The 21,661-nt window shown below is 46.5% G+C and overlaps 2 pseudogenes; both read left to right on the forward strand.

Annotated features, from left to right (window-relative positions):
- Positions 1–1,848: 1,848 nt before the first annotated feature.
- Positions 1,849–2,653, forward strand: LOC126543722 (uncharacterized; annotated as a pseudogene).
- A 2,177-nt stretch (positions 2,654–4,830) lies between these two features.
- On the forward strand, positions 4,831–6,443 carry LOC126545164 (uncharacterized; annotated as a pseudogene).
- The last annotated feature ends 15,218 nt before the right edge of the window (positions 6,444–21,661 follow it).

A 21,661-nucleotide genomic window follows, 5' to 3' on the forward strand; every position in this document is an offset into this window, starting at 1 on the left:
CGACAGTCGCTGGAGCAGTTTTCAAGGGTGAGATGGTCACTCGAGGAAAAAACAATATGCAGATCCAGCGCACACGTTGGTATCTAGGTGACGCCATGCGTCACCTATATACCTGGATTTCTGACCTAAAGGAAACTGGCGTGCGCATGTGCTCTCGCGTAACCGTGCCACGCAATGCGCCAAATAGTATATAAGCTTGTAGTTGTCCATTATTTCTTATTTATTTTAAATGCACCTGCCCCTTCTTAGCCAGTTCCCCCTTGTGGATATGTTCTCTAGTTTGGAAATCATAAACATTATGAACAAGCGGCAATCATTTAAAAGAGCTGTTTGACGTTAGCACTACACCGTCTCTTTTTCTTTTTTTTCAAAAAGAAAGCTTCCTTGCACGATAAGTACTTTCTACTTCTTGGTCAACTTCTTGGCCACTCTGGGTGTTAGCAATGATCACAAAGAGCTAGTTGGCGTTGGCACGAGAGAACAGTACCTGCGGTAGTGGTTAGAACATCGGGCTGCTGTGCTCAGGGGGCCCGCGGTTCCAATTGCACCGCCGGATTAGCTTTATTGTTTTTTAAGTGAATGCAAATCCCCTAGGCAAGAACCCGACAAGCGACCGACCGACCCAGACGAAACCATAGAACGGTAGCGAAAAAAGCATCGCTTTAGAATATTCACCGACGATTACGATACTCCCTAATGCGAAATTTAAGCACAGCTCTGTGCGTGTTTCCGCTTCGCGATATATTGGCTGTCGCGGACAATCTGTCTCGTGGGGCACAATGCAAACGGAGCGAAGTGTGGCGCGACTGCCTAGCTATATGTATATATATATATATATATATATATATATATATATATATATATATATATATATATATATATATATATATATATATATATATATAAATATATATGTGTGTGTGTGTGTGTGTGGAAGATCACGAGAGCAGGACATGCGTGATACGCGGGCGCGAGTCACAGCAGCCGCCGCAGGCAGACCGGCGCTCATGCAGTGCTTTGTTTGCATGCTCGCCGAATGGCATCGGTGAAGAGACGACGGCGCACTACTCTGGCGCCATCTCGTAGTGGTAGTCACCGCAGAGCCCGTAATTCGTGGCACTAGGCTTTTCTCCTCAAGCTTTCGCCGTGCCCTGCCCCTCTGCTTTCCGCCTCATGGTTCTGCTGCAACCTCCTCCTGTACTTTCCTCCTCACGCTCTCTTCGCTGTCACCGTATTTCATCCCCCGCTGCGCCCCGAGTTCCTTCTTTCATCCTTCGCTGTGCTCGTTCGCTCGGTTACGCCGAGGGACGCCGAGGGATGCCGACGCGAAATGCAGGAACGGGGACTGAGAGCTGCGCTCTAAAAATTCGGGCAGAACGCATCTACGATGAAGTATGCAGACAGCCGAAACGGGTCATGTGTGAGGCGTGTACTTCAGCCGTAATCCTTTCATACTTCCCCCTGACACGATGCGTATTCTGACGGCGCGGCCGTGAAGTCCGCGTGTACCAGCGGCACGTATACACTGTGACCCAAGTTGGCGTCAAAAGTTCACTGAAGAGCGGCACATACCCAGTGGCAAATGCCCAGTGGCACATGGCCATTGGCTCCAGGCTAAAAACTCAGGTCGTCGAATAGCTTGAGAGGGAGGGTACTAAGTAAGGCCAACCTGCTACAGCGAATAGCTAGCGAGCTTAAAGGAAAACTGGAAAAGCAGGCCGAGCTGGAAGAGCGGCTGGGAAGAGCGGGTGGAGGCGCTAATGGCGCAGGCGGCGCGTCGTAATCCCGGTTCAGAGCAGCGTCAGGCGGAGAGCGAGGACAGCGCGGAGTCTCAGGCAGAGGCACGTAATGAGAACAAAGGGACATGGCAGGAAGGGACACCTAGGGGCAGTGGAACCGCACACGGGAGCTGGCGGCAGCCCGAGGGCTCCACAACGCTACAGTGATGTAGTGCAGCAGGCTTCATGTGAGGCGGGACGAGCAGCAGCGAGCCCGTTGCCGCGTGACGGTGGCGGACAGCGGGTGGAGGGCCAGCTAGCGCAAACTGGAGGGCAGAAATCCCAGGCTAGCGGCGAATGAGTCGAACGAAGGAGGGTACTGATGGTAGGGAACTTCAACGTAGCGAGGGTTGAGAAGGGGGTCTTTACAAGAGTGAAGGCAGAAAGGCGGGTGAAGGTGGAGGCCCAGTCTGGGAAGTGCATGGCTGACGCAATGGCCAAAGCTCAGGAGGTGGTATGGGACAACATAGAGGACGAGTACCTTGTCGTTATCCATGCTGGTCTCAACGATGTGCTTAAGGAAAGGAACCAGAACTTCAAGAGACAGTAAGAAGTTGGGTTGCGTAAACTCAGAGGTTCAAAGAGGTATCTGCGAAGGTGCACGTGACCATATGCACAATCTCAGAGGTCCAGGGCAATCTAGCGGGAGGGAAAGGAGTGTTGTTGAGGCTAACAGTGTCATTAGGGGTCTGAGCAGACGACTTGGGTACGGCGTAATGGAGGTAAACTAGGATATGTACTAGCCTGGCTTCAACCCTTTTGTACAGAATGGCGTTCACTACAGTGATGCCACAGGCAGGAGGGTAGGTAGTAGGATAGGCCGCCAAGCAACAGCTTTCTCGGGGGGACCCAGAGCACTGAGGCCACCAGTGTAGACAAAGGTAGACCCGGGGAGGCCAAAAGATTCAGGAAACGTACAATCTGTAGGAGAAGAAATAGACGCAAGCACAAGTTCCAAAGTAATTCATACATAGGGTATATTAACATGCAAAGTGGCAGGAATAGGATGAAGTGGGAGAATATAGACGAACAGTTAAGGCAGGAGGAGCTGACGGTATGCGTGTTTGTGGAGACACATCTTAGGGACATGGAGCAACCACCTTGTAATCCTGAATATGCTTGGGAATATTGCAACAGAACTGAGGGCAGCAGGAAGGGGGGTGGAACTGGGACATTCATCCATAAAGGTACTTATTGGCAAAGGTTCAAAGCAAAATGCAAGGAACATTTATGGATAAAAGGGAAAGTGGCAGGGGAGCAGACAGTCCTTGGATTTGTATACCTGTGAGCAGGGAGAAATGTCAAAGAGGAAAACAAAGAAATGGCGCAGAATGCATAGCAAGAGACATTAATTAATGAGCTAGGAGGAGGGTGCGGGGTAATTACACTAGGAAACACGAACACACACATAGAATATGTAAACGGGTACACAGGCTCAACAGGCAACATGCTGCTGGATATGCGTGAAAGGCATGAGTTAGTTGTACGTAACAGCGCTGAGAAGTGTGAAGGGCACATAACATTGGAGGTAGAGAGCCTGCAGTCGACGAGATATTATGCACTAATGTCACATAGTATGTATGATAGGCTAGTGAACGTAGATTAATATGGCTCCAGAGATCTGGGTAGTGATCACAAACGCGTCAAGATGACTTTTAGAAGTTAAACGAAAGTAGGAAGGAGACAAGATGAACAACCAGATGAGATTTTTTATTGGGAAAAGGAGCTGGAGTAGTAACCCAACAAATTGAGGAAGTAATTTCTGAGGATACTAAAATATAATGGACATGCGCAAATTTAACAGGGCTATTTGAGTTAGAGCTTGCTAAGGTACGAGTCAGGCGTAAAGGGAAAAGGCGGATACCCAATAGCTGGTGGGATCAGGAAGTTAAGAAGGCCATAGAGGAACGTCGAGAAGCATCCAGGGAACACAGATATTCTAAGCAGAGAGGTGAACCAGAAGCTGAAGTAGACAGAAAATGGTATAACTTCTTAAATTGTAGAAGGGAAGCATCCCATTTGATCAATGAAAACGTTAGAAGAAAGTTGACCCAATGGTTGTCAGAAGTAAACAAAAAGGATAAAGAAGCACCTGAGAAATTTTGGAAACATCACAACTCCTTGAGTAATAAGACGAGCCTGGAGCGGAAGTTTATCGTTACAGTTCACGGTGTTCGGTTAGAAGGAGATGAGGCAATGGAACATATAAGAACGATGATGACAGAAAAATGTAAACAACAAAATGTTACATGTAATCCATCAGACGAGGATAGACTGGTTAGTGCAGCGGCTCCACTTGAACAAAGCGAGTGATTAAGGGCAATGAAGAGGGTTCCTTGTAGCTCGTCGACAGGACCTGATGGCATCCCAATTATGTTAATAAAGACATTGGGCCCAAAATCTAAGCAAGCATTAAGAGAGGTAGTGAGAAACACGATAATGGACAGTAAAGCCCCCGATGGGTGGAAACTAAGCAGGATGAACATGATATATATGGGAAAGGGGGACAAAGCCGACATAAACAACTACCGTCCCAGAACAGTGACGTCAGTGGTTTACAGGGCAGCGATGCAGATTGTAAAAGACAGACTGCAGGCATAGGTGGAAAACGAGGAGGTGCTGGGGGAACTACAAAAATGGGTTCCGGAAACAAAGTAGGTTAGAGGACAATCTGTTCTCATTGACGCAGTGTATCGAAATAGCAGAAAAGGAACAAAGGACCTATGGCTAGCACTTCTGGATATCAAGGGAGCCTATGACAGTGTAATCCAAGAGGACTTGTGGGACATACTGGCCACACTAGATGCGGAAGATCGAGTAACCAATCTTTTATAAAATATCTATAAAAGTAGCAAGGCTCTTATAAAACGGGGAAAAAAGGTATCTCAGTCTATAGAGACGCAGTGGGGGCTTAGGCAAGGGTGCCTTCTGTCACCTTTGTTCATGTTGTATCCACAAGGATTAGAGACGAAATTAGAGTGGAGTGGACTTGGCTTCACCCTTTGTTCTCTTCAAGCAAGGATAATGGATTGAACAGTCATTAACAGGACTGATGTACGCGGACGACGTTGTACTTATGGCAGACAACAAGGAAGATTTACAGGGATTGATGGACATCTGTGGTAAAGAGGGAGTTAGGTTAGGTTTAAAGTTTAGTAACGAAAAATCGGCAGTCCTGATTTTTAATGATAATCAGGGCAGCGAGCATAGGGTACAAGAGGTTACGCTAGATGTTGTGGATAAGTACAAATATATTGGCGTGTGGATAAACAATGAGGCTGAATACATATTGAACATGGAAGATATGTAAAGACTAAAGGTAGCAGAAATGCAGCTGTGATAAAAAATATGGCACTGTGGAATTACAAAAGGTACGAGGTGGCGAGTGGGACTTGGAAAGGAGTGATGGTCCTTAGTCTGACTTTCGGCAATGCGGTCCTGTGCATGAGATCAGAGGTTCGAATAAGGTTGGAAATTAAGCAAGGGGGGGGGGGGGGGGTAGGTAGGCTCGCTTTGGGAGCACACGGAAATACACCAAATCAGGGGGTGTAGGCTGACATGGGTGGACATCACTCGAGGGCATGGAAGCTAGCAGCAAGATAGGATTTGAGGAGCGACTGAGAGAAATGGCGGAAAGGCAGCAGGCAAGGAAAGTTTTCAGTTACCTGTACATGAGGAATGTTGACACAAAATGGAGGAAGCGAACCAGAAAATTGTCACGCAAATATATGGACAACAGCAGGGAAGCAAGCCAAGGAACATCGGTTAAGAAAAAGGTTAAAATAACAGAGAGGTATCTGTGGAAAACAGGGATGCAAACGAAATCCGCACTGGGAACATACAGAACTTTCAAGCAGGAAATTGCCAAAGAAGATATCTACGATAATTCTAGGGGAAGCTCTTTGTTGTTTGAAGCCAGGATGGGAGTATTGGGGACTTAAGCCCAGACCACACGCACGCTTGCGAACGCGCGCAAGCTCGCGTTCACGCGCCCACGCATGCGCAGACGGTGCGGCATGGCTCGTACGCGTCGAAACGCGGCGTGATCTCGGGGAACAGCTCCTCTCTGTTATCGCGCGCTTCGGTTGACTCGCGTCGGCGCGCCTGGCTACGCAGCTACGGCGCGAAACGTTCAACTCTCAGTGAAGCAGATTTATATTATGCAAGAAAATGCTTCTTTCCTTTTTTTGCATTGATCTAACCACTATAAAAATATTACAATTACGTTTATAGAAATTGAAGCATTTTGAAATACTGTCGTAACAAATTACGAAGCGGCGCCTGCCAAGGCATCTGTGAGTGAGCCCAGTGAGCGCGCGCTGTCGCGCGTATTTGTGGATGCAAACCGCCATTACTCGCGAGGCGCGGCAGGCGCTAGGCGCGCGGACGCGAGCTTGCGCGCGTCCGCAAGCGTACGTGTGGTCTCGGCTTAAGAAGCGAGTAAAGTGCCAAGGGAAAGACACGTTATGCGGTGCACGTAGAGAGGAAGAGGAAACGGCTGAACACCTGATACTTTTCTGCAAAGGGCTTAACTCTACAGTTCAAAGCAACGGGGCGGACTTCTTCAAAGCATTGGGGCTTAGAGACGGTGCAGGAAAAATAGACCTTAAGCGGGTAGAAATAACCAAACGGAGGTTATCTCATTGGTGGCTAAAATCAAGGTAAGAATGAAATTTCACTCTCCTCTAAGTGCAAAATATATTACTAGTCACGGCTAGGTGGTGTGTGGCGCCGCCCGATTTAAAGGGTTCAGCCTTATCCATCCATCCAGCCAGCCATCCAGTGGACAGGTGTAAAAAGCATAGAGTTTCCTACAAGAATTATAATTTTGTAGGAAACTCTATGGTAAAAAGGACAGGGAAGGGCAAGCGGTTTTTGGTTCACGTCACAAACATCTAGATAGAGGAGGCGCTGGTCCAGCAAAAATATTGCTGTCTGAAGCTTCGTTCTACCAGCTTTGGCGGCGCGCCGAACACGATGAGAAAAACTTCACTCGATTTAAGCTTTCCATCCGAATAAATAGATGTCTGTCTGTATTACTCAATGTTGTAAACTCAGTGCCCGACAGCATTAAGTCCACCTGGCTTGTACAAAATTTGTGGGCGCATCCTGCTTCATTCACCATTGAACAATAATAAACAATGTGAGCTTACTTGTTTGAAGTGTTTTTTTGCCAGTTGAGGCCTCTCTATCACCTGGCAACATAATAAAGATATCTGTAGCCACATTAGAGTACCGTACACACGAATGCCGCTCCAGCAGCGGTAACGAAACGCCCAAAACCAGCGAGCAAGCAACGGAACCAGCCCCACCAGCCGCTACCCCAGCGGCCATAATGCTCACTACGTAATGATGATGATGGTAGTTTTGATTTCGCCAGCGCCATCTCTTGGTCGCATAGCTTGTTTCACAACGCCACCACTACTTTTATTTCCGTTGCATTGCGAAACGTACAGTTTCCCTTCTGTGCATATTATAGGTGTTCTGTGGCCTTGCCCACTACATGGCCTCCGAGATTGCGCCCGTGGTATACATATAACCATGGTATACGTACAACTGAAATCAAACCTTTAATTCATCGTTTTGTTATTTTTAGGAGCCCCTCCTTGTTCCTAGTGTGGTTAGGTTTCGATATAACTATACGTATTTTATACAGAGTAAGTAAGAATCTTTAGAAGTCGGCTCACTCAGTCGTCTGCTTTGCTTCTACATCGGCCCTCACAACGAGTAGCAACACAGGGCGTGTTGGAATAGGGTCATTTAAGAGGAGATCATTGTGGCGTTAAAACGCCACGCCACAATGATCTCCTCTTACGTGACCCTCTTCTCAATCTTGTCGCATGGCCTATGAGATCGGGCAGTGCACGCTGTCGACCAACGTTTACAGGTGTTTCCGAAGACCCCTGCCTCGCGTTGTGGTAGCAGGCGGCCCGCTGCCGCTCCCGCCACCGTAGCGCTGCGGTCTGCCTTTTCGCGAAGCATGCGAGCGTCGTCTGCTGGATCCCGGCGTGGTTATGGTTGTTTGTCGCGGCGCTCGGCATTTGCGTGGGGCTCGCTGATTAAAGAAACCGCCTTGCTCCACAGCTTGTCATTCTCTTATATACCAAGAACCTAAATGGGAGGAAGGGTACCCAAGCTGTGTCTCGCTGTAGTCTGAATAAAATGTGTTAGTCCTGTAGCCCTCCTGTTAATTGAAATAAAAGCAAATTCCTGGAGGGATTTTCGACGCTCCGCGCGTGAACAGCGTGATGCATATAAACACACCTTGCCCTATAAGACAGTTGAAATTGAGTCTTTGTAGCCGCGTGGTCACACACAATTATCAACTGTCGCATAATCGGCGGTGCATCAGAAGAGTTACACCATCACTATGAAATTATGGTGTTTTACGTGCCAAAACCACTTTCTGATTATGAGGCACGCCGTAGTGGGGGACTCCGGAAATTTCGACCACCTGGGGTTCTTTAACGTGCACCTAAATCTAAGTACACGGGTGTTTTCGCATTTCGCCCCCATCGAAATGCGGCCGCCGTGGCCGGGATTCGATCCCGCGACCTTGTGCTCAGCAGCCTAACACCATAGCCACTGAGCAACCGCGGCGGGTCACCATCACTATCCAAGGGCAGAACGGCTTGAGTGCAGTTAAATATCCAAGTTCGCACATTTTACATGTACTACCATTTACAAATTTCGTCAACCAATGCAGCATTTCGCCGAATTTCATGCACGCTCGTAGGCAGCTATTTTTTGTTCAAAAAACGATATTCAGTTAAAGCAATGCCCGTTCGCGCCGACTTGTTGCCCTGTTCATACGTCAGCTACCTACACTCGCAGGCAAAGTTACACCCTTTGGGGTGTATCTCATCTGCCTTGATGCGTTTCCTTTCTTGAAAGCACCGCGCCCGCTCCTTTCCTGTCGGGAATGCTATCATGCTGATAACGCGCATGCCGTTCGTTACTGGAAAGTACCGGGCTCGCAGCGTTAAAGAAAGGAAACGCATCAAGGCAGATGACGATTATCGTTGTGTGGCAGAAGGGGCACTTTTGGGGTGTAAACTTTTCTTAGAGTGTACACTCTTAAAACGGACGCACCCTTTGGGGTGTATATTTGTCCTGCAACAACAATCGTCATCCGCCTTGCTTGCGTTTCCTTTCTTGAAACTCAGCGCTCGCTACTTTCCTGTCGAAAATGCTGTGTCATGCTAATAACGCGCAAGCCGTTCGTGACTGGGAAGTACCGTGCTCGCAGCGGTAAAGAAAGGAAAGGCGGGTAAGACAGATGACGATTATCGTTGTGTGGCAAGTATAAACACCAAAGGGTACAGCTGTTCTTTAGAGTGTATAGCTACCTGATTGAACAGTATCCCAAACAATCTTTTAAAATTTACACCCTTTGGGGCTTATCTTTTCCCACAACGATAATCGTCATCTGTATTGCCCGCATTTCCTTTCTTTAACGCTGCGAGCTCGGTACTTCCAAGTACTCCCGGTGCTTTCGAGAAAGTAGTAAACGTAGCGTTTTCAATAAAGGAAACGCAAGAAGGAAGATGACGATTATTAGAGCGTTCTAGATTAGGGGACGCAAGACGTTGAGCCCCCCTAGCGCTTGGGGCCCCATGACCTTGCGTCCCCCTAATCTAAAGCTCTCTATTGTTGTGGACGAATATGCACCCCAAAGGGTGCAACTGTTTTAAGAGCGAAGTTCACCTTGAAAAACAAAAAATACATCCCAAGTTTGCCATTCGCGGGAGTACTCAGAATGGAAACTGTGCCACTTTTACTAAAACAAAGCGCTCGTCACGAGCACACAACAGTCAGTGGTCCTCCCCAAGAATACCATTAATGCTTGACATTTTCAGGCTCCCGCTGCGCTTTAAATGAACGGTCATTTTAGTGGTATTTCATTCATGTGAAAAGTGTATGCCTCTAACAAAACGGAAATGATACGCCGACTTGGAATTTCAGGCAGCCCATGCACTCGGCCCGATTTCTCCTGCTTGCATGCTCAAGCGCAAGTTACCTTTATCTTGACGACCTTCGATTTTTTTCGGTGGAAACAAAAGCAGACAGGAACGACTGGAAGCAATTAACTGTGCACTTCTTTATGCATGCCCATGCACCGTGCTCACTTTCGACGACCTCACCGCTTATGGTATGTGATCTCATTATGTCACCTTCCTGGGACTGTACATCTTAAACCTTGCATCATTTCCCCCCGACCTTTCTCCGCGTAGGAAATCGCTCTTTGCCATTTTAAAAGTGACTACGCGGGTCTGATGGCGGGAGGAATTATGTATGTCATTTGTAGGACATTTCCTGTACCTGCTGGTGTAAACAGTCATGAAGCATGTCGGCATGTTGTTGTCGTGAAGTTGCATAACATGACGTATAATATGGCACCAGGAGTAAGGTTTATCTCAGGAGGCGAAAAAAAGTGGGCCTACAGACCACAGAGTACGCGCGATATCAACACTCGGCGACCTGCGCGTCGCACGTACTCGTGTCTCCGCGTGCGCATAACTTGTGCCGGACGTAGAAGACCTCGACAGACGGCCACGTGCCCGCGGATAGTGTGAAAGCACACAAAGAAAATAAAAAGTTCGGCTGCATCTTACATTCTTGTAACACGTGAAGGAGAAAGCCTGCTTTACACTTGTTAATGCATTAAGTTGTACGATCGGAGGGATCAGACTTCTTGCAAGACATAACGAGCCATTAGTATGACGCAAACTTGTGGTATGCCGTCATCTGCCAGCTTCGGCCTCCTGTCTACGTTGCCGTCTCGTATCGTCGCGTTGCTGCTTTCGCAGTTCGGCTTCGGCTTGTTTTCGACGCTTAGCTGCGGCTGCGCGCCACCGTATAGCGAGGTCAGACTTGCGCGAACGAAGTCTCTCTTCGACTTTACGTTGCATCCCCTCAGCAGCGGCAAGCAATATACTCGCGGTCGAAAGGCTTGCTCCCACCGCTTCCTACACCGGACCTCGTTTCTCACTTGGCGAGCACACTCGGTCGTAGCGTACTTCCGAGCGGGGTATGCAATGCCTAATTTATGGTTCGGAAGCTTGTTTTTAGCTTGTTCTTTATTGAAACGTTTGCTGTTCTGTGTGTTGTATGGATGATTTCAATTAATGTATGCACTATTCACTTCACCCTGCTGGGCGCTTGTAGCCTCTGCCCGAAGTGAGTATGAGGCATTGCTCACGGGGTATGAGCCACTACATCTTTGCTTGCTTACGGGGATATGAGCCATTGCTGATGATTATATTTTTGTACCACTCGACTAGACGCCGCGTTTAAGGCTATCACCTTACAAATAGGCTACCAGCACAAGACGCAGCGCAAACAACCGCAACCAGCGAGCACATCTCAGCAAGCAGCGCCGCTAACTTAGCACAAAGCGAGACTGCAGCGCCCTCAGAGCCCCTAGGAAAAGGTAGCGCCCAGCTCGAGAGGAGAAATTGCGAAACTATAGGAGTATCCATAAACTATGCTGTCGACAGCGTGCGCTGGCCGTCCTCGGAGGTCATAATCCTGGAAAACGAAACCGGAACTAGCTGCAGAGAAACTATTAAAAAATATTTTTTACGATGCTCCGAGGCTTGCGAGTATTGCGAGTATAGAGTTAAAACATATTGTTGCGGAAGGAATGTAGCACTAACAATATGTTAGTGCTACATCTTACCGAAGCACTCCCCCAAAAGTTTCACGTAGATATTTCCTTTTCGGTTTCTTCTGGCGGCGTGCCAGTCAGCAATTTGAAAGTATTTATTTTACTCGTTACTGCTCGTAAAGGATGTTAGGAATGTTTGGAGCACCTTTTCCTGATATTTTCAGAGCTGAAATAGGTGAGGCAAGTCTTCACTGCAAGTGGCTTTTTTTTTCTGTCACTGCAGTTTTTTCTGACCTGCAAGTTCTGTTAAAGTGCGGCTATAATTGGAATTAATGTCAGTGCATAACTACTGCACATGACCGGCAAATGACGGTGCAAAGCCCTCGAAGACAAGCAGGAGAAGTTTCAAGGACTACCAATGAGGATAATCGCTCGAATATGGCGTTTTTCGAGCTCCTTTGCGCATGTTAAATACGGCCATAGAGTTTTATACTAAATAAATTTTGGTATGAAGCTATTAATATAGCAAGTTGAAATACGTTAAAGCTCATTGCTTTCTCTAGGTGGCGTTGTGAACATAAATAACTGAGAAGTTGCACACCGCTTTAAATGTTGTATTAGTGTGGTGGCACACGCCACCACCCCGTTTCCGAGGATAATTCACTTACAGTCATCAACAAGTATAGTACGCTGTGCCCTACTACAAATTGTTCTGAGCATAAGATGTGTGACATTTCTTCTTTCTTCGAAATACGTGCGTTTCTCTCTTTTAGCTTTCCAGAAGCTGCAAAATATTAACGACCCCTTATTCATCAAAACAATCAAGAGAGAGGGAGAGACATCTTTATTCGTCAAAAACAATCAAGAGAGTTAATAGTTGTCTAAAAACTTAGAGTGACTGTGGAAGAAACACAACTTCAATGATTTACATTTGGACGAGTGCGTCCTATATGTGCATAAGTACTCAGTCAGGTTTTATTAAAACTAAAGTACATGTAACCTAGTTACGTTAGCCATACATGAATATTATGTGGGTGCCCGGTGATACGACTTCAGCGCTAATGTTTTGCGATGGCGACCCGCTGAATATGGACATCTATTGCAAATAATGTCAGCGCAGTATTTTACATCTACTATGTGGCAGGATTATCAAGTGCGCGGGTTCAATAAAAATTATTCGGACAAGTCGGGCCAGTAACCGATGAGTGACGCGATAAAGACGTGCAGAAAGGAAGGCATGGACGGCACCTGCGCACGTGTCGTCCATGTCTTCCTTTAGGTGCGTGTTTATCATGCGACCTACACCATGAATCAGTACCAACTCTCGCAGCTTTCGGTTCAATAACTGACGATTCCACGCATGTCAGTAACCGATGAAATTGAATCACCTTGTTGCCGTAAGGACTTCACGCCACTTCAGTGCCGTTCAGACGCCCCGAGTAATTTCATATGCGTGGAGATTTCGGTACTCGTTGTCGCATTGGTGCTGTAATTAACTTAAAGTACTAAAATAACAGTTCTAACTTTTTTTTTGCTTTCATTGAAAGTTCTCGATCTCGAAGACCTTGACAAATATACTAGGAGTCCTCCGAGTGCCCTAAACAATTTGCTATAGTGGTTTATCTGCAACCAGTTCCGGTTTTATTTCTCAGGTCTGCAACGAAGGAACGAATGGTCAGGAGAGCATTGCGCAACATGACTGAAGCACTGCGATCCGGCTGCCCCACGTCAATTGCTGACTGACCTAGGCTGTACCTTCCTATGCAAATTCATCGACGATATCCTGTACTGCTGATCCAAGCAGCACAATATCACCAAGTCATATCATCCTCAGACGAATGGGCTCACCGAGCGCTTGAATCAGACCTTAACAGACATGCTTTCAAAGTACGTGTCGGCTGACCACCGTGATTGGCACCTTGGACTGCCATACGTGACATTCTCATGTAATCCCTTTCACCCCGACACTGCTGGATACTCTCCCTTTGACCTTTTGTTCGGAAGGGAACCAATTTTACCGTTGGACACATTTCTTCCTTCCCCTGCGACTTCGACTACTGAATATGCACGCGACGCCATTGTTTGGGCTGATTACGTGTGGCAGGTAGGAGCAGACTTGTTGCTTCCCAAAACAATCAGAAGCGCGTTTACGACCAGTGACACCGCGACGAACGTTTTGCTCCAGGTGCCCTCGTGCTACTTTGGTTCCCCTCCCGACATGTGGGCCTTTCTAAAAAGCTTCGTCCTCGCTACACGGGCCCATACCACTTCCTCTGACAGGTGACTGACGTCACGTACGAGGTTGTATCCGCCAGGGCCACTACATCTTCCGTTCTGCTGTCCAGCGACGTCGTCCACGTTTCGAGAATCAATCGTTACCACCCTTCCTCTGCTGCGGGTCCTTAGTGGCGCCGGGCCGGCGCTCCTGCCGCCGGGAGTCATGCTACGTGCTACTAGAAGACGATGATGTTGACCCTTGGATTTAGTGGTACGTAAGAGGCCGCTCCTGATCTGATGACGACGACGTGCCTTGCTTGGTGTTGGCTGGCTTCCATGTTCGCCAGTGCTTGCTGCCCTCGTAAATACACCCTGAAAATAGTTTCGCTATATTGCTTATATCGATTGCTGACCAGTTGATGTTTCCGTCTGATGATGATTTATTGGCATCCCACTTGGAACACGGCGGTGACAGTCACCTAGCCTGCTTAATTTAATCAGGTATACTGTACATGTTTACAGCGAATCTGTTAGCCTCTGCTGGTCGGTATATTTCGTGTCTGCGTCCGTAGGAAGAAATGTGGGCCGATCCCGAAGGTAGTGCATTACCAGGGCGACCCGCGGTGGAGGTGAAGCAAGCTTAAAGCACTCAGCAAAGTCAAGTGAAAAGTGCATGCATTGTTTGGAATCACGCATGCAACATACACAACACCATTCGTTTCATTAAAGAACAAGCACAAAACAAGCATTCGAACCACACATTTGATTACTACCCCGCGAGAAATTCATAAGGGCGTTCTATGCCGCTTGTCGATCCATGCGTCCGTGGCGTAAACAACAAAGAAAAATGAAAGCGTTCATGGCGTAATGGTTTCTATATCGGTACTTCTGTACTAGAAATCGCGTGTTCGAATCCTACCGTCGGACAGTGTTGATAAAATTTATTTATTTATTTATTTATTACACAGTACTTCATTCAATATGACGAGTTGACAAAGTCACGAAGCCTTTTGAACTAGAAGAACGAAGTTTAGGCAAATCCATGTAGTTCCAACAATTTACATGCCGTCTGAACCACCCCGATTCCACTCCCGTTGCAGCACTACTATGGGTAAGCCACGCAGACCTAGGGCGGCCGAGGAACAGCGTGAATACGAAGAAAGCCAACGGCAGCAGGAACGTTAATGTCAAAATCGACGTTCCTGTTGTTTGTCCGGGAAAACTTTGGAATAGCATGCTACGACACGATATGTACCACGTAGTTGGTTGATTGGGGTCCAATCAACAAACTACGTGGTACAGATCATGCTTAGATTTGAGTTTCGTCAAGAATGCAGCGAAACTTGACGCGGAACCCATTACGGTCTACCACAGCGACGACGAAGCGATTATCACTACCATTACTCTAAAATATAAAAACATTTCATAGCCCCATCAGCAGGTGCAGTGTTCTTGCAACAGCTTCGCTGGACATCTATTTTTGCAGGGCCGGGATCGCGAGTAAATTTTTGTTTCATTCAATAGAATTATGATTTAGATTATTATAGATTATCGATATGGGGGGTATACAAAAATGCTATAGCATTTTTGTATACATATCCATAATCTTTCTTTTTTCTCTCAACACTTCTCATCTACCTTTTATCGCTACCTATGCCTGTAAAGGAACCGGCCCTATCAATTCCTTCCCATTTTTTTTTTACCAATACTCTAAACGTCTCTTGCTTATCTCGACTACTGACCGGTTGACGCTTCCGTCCACTTAAAATCCAAGCGCTTCTGGAAGGTGTACGTTACCTCCGAGCCTCACTGGGGCAGGCGCATTCCATTAGGATGCGCTGAGTGGTCTCAAATTGTTTATTGGCATCCCCTTTGAAATGGGGAAGGTGTCAAACATTCATCTAGCCTGATTAATTTTATCAGGTATACTGGTACACGGTTTTCATTCTAGGATTTTTGCATACATCTCCATAATCTTTTTCTTTCTCCCAAATTTATCTACGTTGTATCGCTGCCTATGCCTATAACGGATCCGGTCGTATCAATTACTTCCCTGCTTTTTTTCCAACAGTTCGCGATGGATGGATGGATGGATGGATGGATGGATGGATGGATGGATGGATGCTAAGAGCGTCCCCTTTAGGACGGGGCGGTGGGTTGCGCCACCAAGCTCTTCTTATTATATTGCCTAATGTCCTACCTATCTTAAAAAAGAAAAAAAAAGGAAAATGCAAAATAAACCAGCGAAAAATTCATATAACCAAACTTTCTGAACCCCTACTAGGAACTTTGTTTTTGTATGCCTCCGTTGTTTGTCGTTTCCCTACTTCCACCAATATTCCAATCGCCTCTGACTAATCTCTATTGCGGGCACGTTTACTCTACCCCGCTTTCGCTGAACCTAACGGCTTCAAGGAGGCCAGAGGTGTGTAAATCGACCGCTGGGCAGATATCTTCGCATCTTAATAAAACCTACTCCGTCGTTTCCCTATAGATTTACCGCAGCAAGCATGCACACGCTTCTTCATTCTTAAATCTCGCTTTGTAAGTGCGTGTTCTAAGGCATCCTGATCTCGCTTCGGAAAGTAATGAGCTTCCCTTTGAGTTATCATAAATTGCTTCTTTCCTAATTTCGTTGATTTCGTCTTTTCCTCTCGAGTAGTTGCTCATAGAAGGTTTCTTTCCCACTGCCGCCACCCATGAGATTATCTCAGCCTCTCTGACTTTCCACAAGACGTTTTTTGTTGGCATGTTGCTCGCCATACCGGTCGTATACTTGCTGGTGAGTTTCCTAGTTCTTTTCCTCCACTGTGAATCAATGCTTTTTCCTATACAAATATGTGAAAACCCACCCAGCCCATTTACTTTCTCCAAGCAAATGCTCCAAGTAAATGCTCGCGGCCGAGCCGAGAAACAGCCGATCCAGGCTCACGTAGGAAGCGAAAAATCGTGTCCTACCCCAGCATGCGCTGAATGCCTCGCAGGTCTGAAATCGTCGTGATGCCGCCGCGCACAAGCCCGAAAATGAGAAAAGGATCGATGTTGAAAGACTTTTGCTGTACATTATTATGCGTGTGATGGTGGAGGGAAGACAGCAATGTATGACTTCATCGTTTCATTAAAGAAGCAGACGACGTGCATCGGACAACGACTTGGATAAGAAACTTGCGCATCGGCAAAAGGTGACTGATATTATGCCGGTATCGAAACAGTTTACTCGAGTCGAATTCTTCATTCGCGGCGAGTAGACCACTGCTTTGTTTTTATTTTAATTATCTTGCTGGCGCTTCAAATCGCGCAGTATACGTTTTCAGTCAGGCGCTTAGATAAATTATGGTAATACAAACTTAAGCTACATTTAATGTTTGTTCGTTTATATAGTTTTCTGCCCCAGCATTAATGTTACTAATGCTTTAACAGCAAAAATATTCTCGCTAATGTACTTTCGTCTGCAAGCGCGGTAGCAGGAATAATAACTGCCTCGGAAGGCCTGAAGTGGATAGTGTCACATGTTATGCCGCGAAGTGACATATCGTTTATATAGCATGCTCCGGTTTAGCAGTACAAGCAGAAAGTGCTGTTTTCCCATTCAACGGGGTGAATTGCCAGTTTATTTGCACGCAAGAAATTTAGAAGCAACTGCAAGCAGCGCTCGTTGCAGCTATGGAGCGTTTGGCCTGCGCACAGCGCCGCCATTTTACTTTCCTACGCGGTGCATACAGTTAAATTCCACTACAACTGGTTCAATTCGTGATACAAGTAACATAGCGCAGTAAGGACGAGGAACAAGTGGAGACAGTACAAGCTCTATCCTGTTGTAGTTGTCTTGTCTCGACTAGTCCCTCGTCCTTACTGCGCTATGGTACTTGTATCGTGATGAATAACCAACACGCCCAAAATTTATTCCCCTCTGGTTCAATTCGTTTACAAGCCATGCATTAACACTAATACAAGTGACTTTGCGAAAAGAAAATCCTAGCTAAATTTTGGTAACTTGCTGGAAGAAACTCAACTTGGTCTGATTGGTTGTTATTCACTTTTCATATTTCATTGGGTTTGAGAATTTCTACGGACGGAAAGTGTCTGCTGTGTTCCGAAGCGCGGGCCTTACTTAGAACACTGCGTACTGTGAGCACGAATAAACGCTAGTCATCGGACGTAGACGACCTTATAAAAAAAGGACTATAAAAAAAAGGTGCATCCCGACTCACAATAAACGGAACTCGCATTTGTTTTTATACCAAGACACACTGATCAGGTAACTCTACAGTTTTTAGCCTCGTTCTATCAGTGCAGAACATACGTATAAAGCTTCTGAAATAACGACAGACGTTACTGCCTATATATTGTGAGACATTATGTGCGATATACTGCAACACGGGTAGCAGTGTTGAGTTGAATATGAAGGTCGAAAACAGTCAATTATCGTGCCTGTAGCAGTGGAGCAACCCCGGGAACAAGTGTTTGCACCTTTCAGAGGCCCGCTACGCACAGACACTTCCTTTAGTTTAGCCTCCGGCTAGCTTGAACGGCTGTGTTTAAAAACATATATATCTGATGAGGCTCGCGGGGCAGGCCGGACGTTTGCCCGCACAGCGCAAATATTTCCACGATTTCGGCGCTCAAATCCCCGAGACAGATCAAAATGAGGTGATCGGTAGCAAGGACTCTTTCGGCTTCCTCGAACCACCTCGATGCGACGTAACAAAAGCGAAACATGACCACACCACCAAGCGATAAAGCGCCGTGCACCTGGATGTTGTAGCAATCTCTTTTTTTTTTTTTTTTGACAGTGTTGCCAGCTCAAATAGCAGATACTGAAGTTGCCAATGCTCAAAACTTCTTTAGCTTGTCTCGCTTCCGGACCGGTTAGTGCGTGCTTCCATCCACTCTAAATCCAAGCGCTTCTGGAAGGTATACGTTACGTCCTGCTGGGGACGTAGTCTGCGACGATCACTCTTGGTAACAGTATCGCTGTCAGGCGCGTCCTGAATTGCTGATTGAGCAGAATCGGATGACTTAGTGCTCAACCAGCCAATCAGCTCTTCCGATTTTGCTCAACCACCCAATCAGCGCACGCCTGATGGCCAAGGCGTGGCCAAGGCGATCGTAACGACGAAGTGGATCATCGTAGAATACGTGCCCATGTCTCCCTGGGTGAATCCCTTCGCATTCCATCAGCATGTACTAAGTGGTCTCCGGATTTTTGCAGCAGAATACCCATGCCTCGTGTTGTTGCGAATATTTACCCCGGTATGTTTTTGTTCTTAGGCAACCAGCTCGAGCTTCAAATAGCAAGGCACTGCCCCTCGTGTTATCGCACAGATTTTCCCTTGTAATTTCTTTCCGGCTCATCTGCGTGACTACGAACACTGAAACGCCTGCCCTTGGTTAAAAAGGACGAGGAACCTCCGTGCTAGGAACTCCTTAATTACTTCCGGCGAAACAAAAAATGCATTGTCCTATCCGTTAAAAACAGAAGTGACGGCATTTTTTGTTGTGAAAGCCGCGAATTTATTTTTGTGACCTGCTCTAGAACAGTATATTCAAACGCGAGTGTTTACCTTTTAGCTCGAAAAGTAGTGCAGCATAACGTCAGCGGTGCGGGTGTCGAAAGCGCATTCACTGCAGGCGGAATAAAGGTTTGGCTGTCGAGTGGTGGTGGCATCATCAGACGCCAAGCTCCTCGGCCAGCGCACCCGCACGAAGGCAGCTAAAATAAATTATGCCGTGGTCGTAACTTACTACTTTTTATTGAGCACGTTGAACAACGATGACACACACCTTGCAAACACCGCACCACCATAATTCAGACAAATGTTGACAAATCAAAGAATGCAACGTGCGAAAGCGGGGGGGGGGGGGGGGGGGGGGGAGAGGGCGTAAGTAGCAGGTGAACTTTACGAGCGCCCTTTTCAGCATACATATCATAATAGTAACTGTACAGTTACTGTAAATGGCTCCCGCAGGTAGCAATATACAGTATAAATCTAATGGATGGATGGATGGATGGATGTTATGAGCGTCCCCTTTGGAACGGGGCGGTAGGTTGCGCCACCAAGCTCTTGCTATTATACTGCCTGATGTCCTACCCAGGTTAAACAATGAAAAAAAAAAACACTATGAACTACCACGCCCAAATTTTCTGATCCCCTATTGCGAACTGTGCTTTTGTACGTCTCCCTCTTTTGTAGTTTCCCTACTTTTCTTCCACCAATCCTCCAGTCGCCTCTTACTAATGCCTATTGCGGACATGTTTGCTTTACCACTGCTCCCCGCGGAAACCAAGGACTTCAAGGAGGCCAGTGGTGCATAAATCGACCGCTGCGTAGACGTCTTCACATTCTAATAAAACATGCTCCGTCGTTTCCCTAGCTTTACCGCAGCAAGCACATGCTTCTTCTTCCTTCTTATATCTCGCTTTATAGGTGCGTGTTCTAAGGCATTCCGATCTCGCTTCGAAAAGTAATGAGCTTCCCTTTGAGTTATCATAAATAGTTTCTTTCCTGATTTCGTTTTTACGTCTTAAGTAGTTACTCATGGCAGGTGTCTTTTCCATTGCCGCCGCCCATGAGATTATTTCAGCCTTTCTGACTTTCCGCTTAACCTTCTTTGTTGCTGTGTTGCCCACCCTACAGGCCGCACACTTGCTGGTAAGCTTCCTAGTTCTTTTCCTCCACTGTGAATCAATGTTTTTCCTCTACAGATACCTGAACACTGTGCCAGCCCATTTACTTTCTTCCATATTCCTCAGCCGTTCTTCATACTCAATTTTACTGCGAGCTTCCCTCACTTCAAAACTGGTCCAGCCCATATCACCCTGCACAGCTTCATTTGTAGGCTTCCCGTGAGCGCCCAATGCGAGGCGACCCACTGACCTTTGGTTCCCGTCGAGTCCTGATTGTACCCCTGATTTAAAGCAAACAACCGCATTTCCAAAATAAGTCCTGGAACCATTACACCTTTCCACATACCTCGGAGGACCTCGTACCTATTGTATCCCCATAGCGCTCTGTGCTTCATTATGGCTGCATTTCTCTTTCCCTTTAGTGCTATGGTTTTTTCCTGTGCTTCCATATATCTATTGCCTTCGTTTATCCATATACCAAGGTATATATATTCTGCTACCCGAGGTATTTCTTGGCCCCGTATCTCCACTGTCTGTTCACTGCTTTCATTGAATACCATAACACCTGATTTTCAAACACTAAATTTCAAACCTAAATTGTTGCCTTCCTGTACACAGATATTAGCCAGACGTTGCAAATCACTTTGCTTGTTAGCTAGCAACACAATGTCGTCCGCATAAAATAAACCTGGGAATCGGCTGTATCGTGAACGCCCCCTTTTGTAGCGTGTGCTGAAAAGGGTATTTGTTCCTAATTATAACACAAAACATAATTGCCTTTTCTTTCCTTGCGACGCGTGTATAATATTCATTAGAAATATTAGTTTAGTTGAAAGAAATCAAACTGTCTCGTTTTAAATAAAAGACAGATTTTCCTTTCTGAATGTTTGTTCCCTCCTCACCTAGTCGCGCTTCAATAGCTTCTCCCACAAACGTCCTTGCCGATGTCGGTGACAATTGGTTCTGGACCACTTTTCGCCCGAAGGCTTAGCGACCAATTTAGATTAACCTTGCGATTTCTTACTTTGTTATAGCGCAAGCTTGACACGGACAACAGAAGGCACATCTGACACACACAGCGCTACTTTCAACAACAGATTTATTTCTCGTTCTCGTCGCTATATATACACCCTCGACCCGTCATACAGCACGTGTAACATTTTTGGAAAAATAAAAAAAATATAAACTGGGAACCACAGGTAGGCAGTTTCTTGGCTCACATATGGCTCGGGTGTGGACAATCCTACATCGGTCAAACAGGCAGATGCATAAATGACAGGCTACGAGAACACAGTAACAAAGTTAACAACGTCGCCGCTGACGGCTTTCTTGCCATCCATTGCCAAAGATGCAAGTGCAAACCAAGATTTAAAGAAACAGTCATCATGAGTAGAAGCAGGTGTGAAATGACGCGCTTGATAATAGAAG

This window comes from Dermacentor andersoni, chromosome 10, assembly GCF_023375885.2.
Source record: "Dermacentor andersoni chromosome 10, qqDerAnde1_hic_scaffold, whole genome shotgun sequence".
NCBI classification, from domain to species: Eukaryota; Metazoa; Arthropoda; class Arachnida; order Ixodida; family Ixodidae; genus Dermacentor; species Dermacentor andersoni.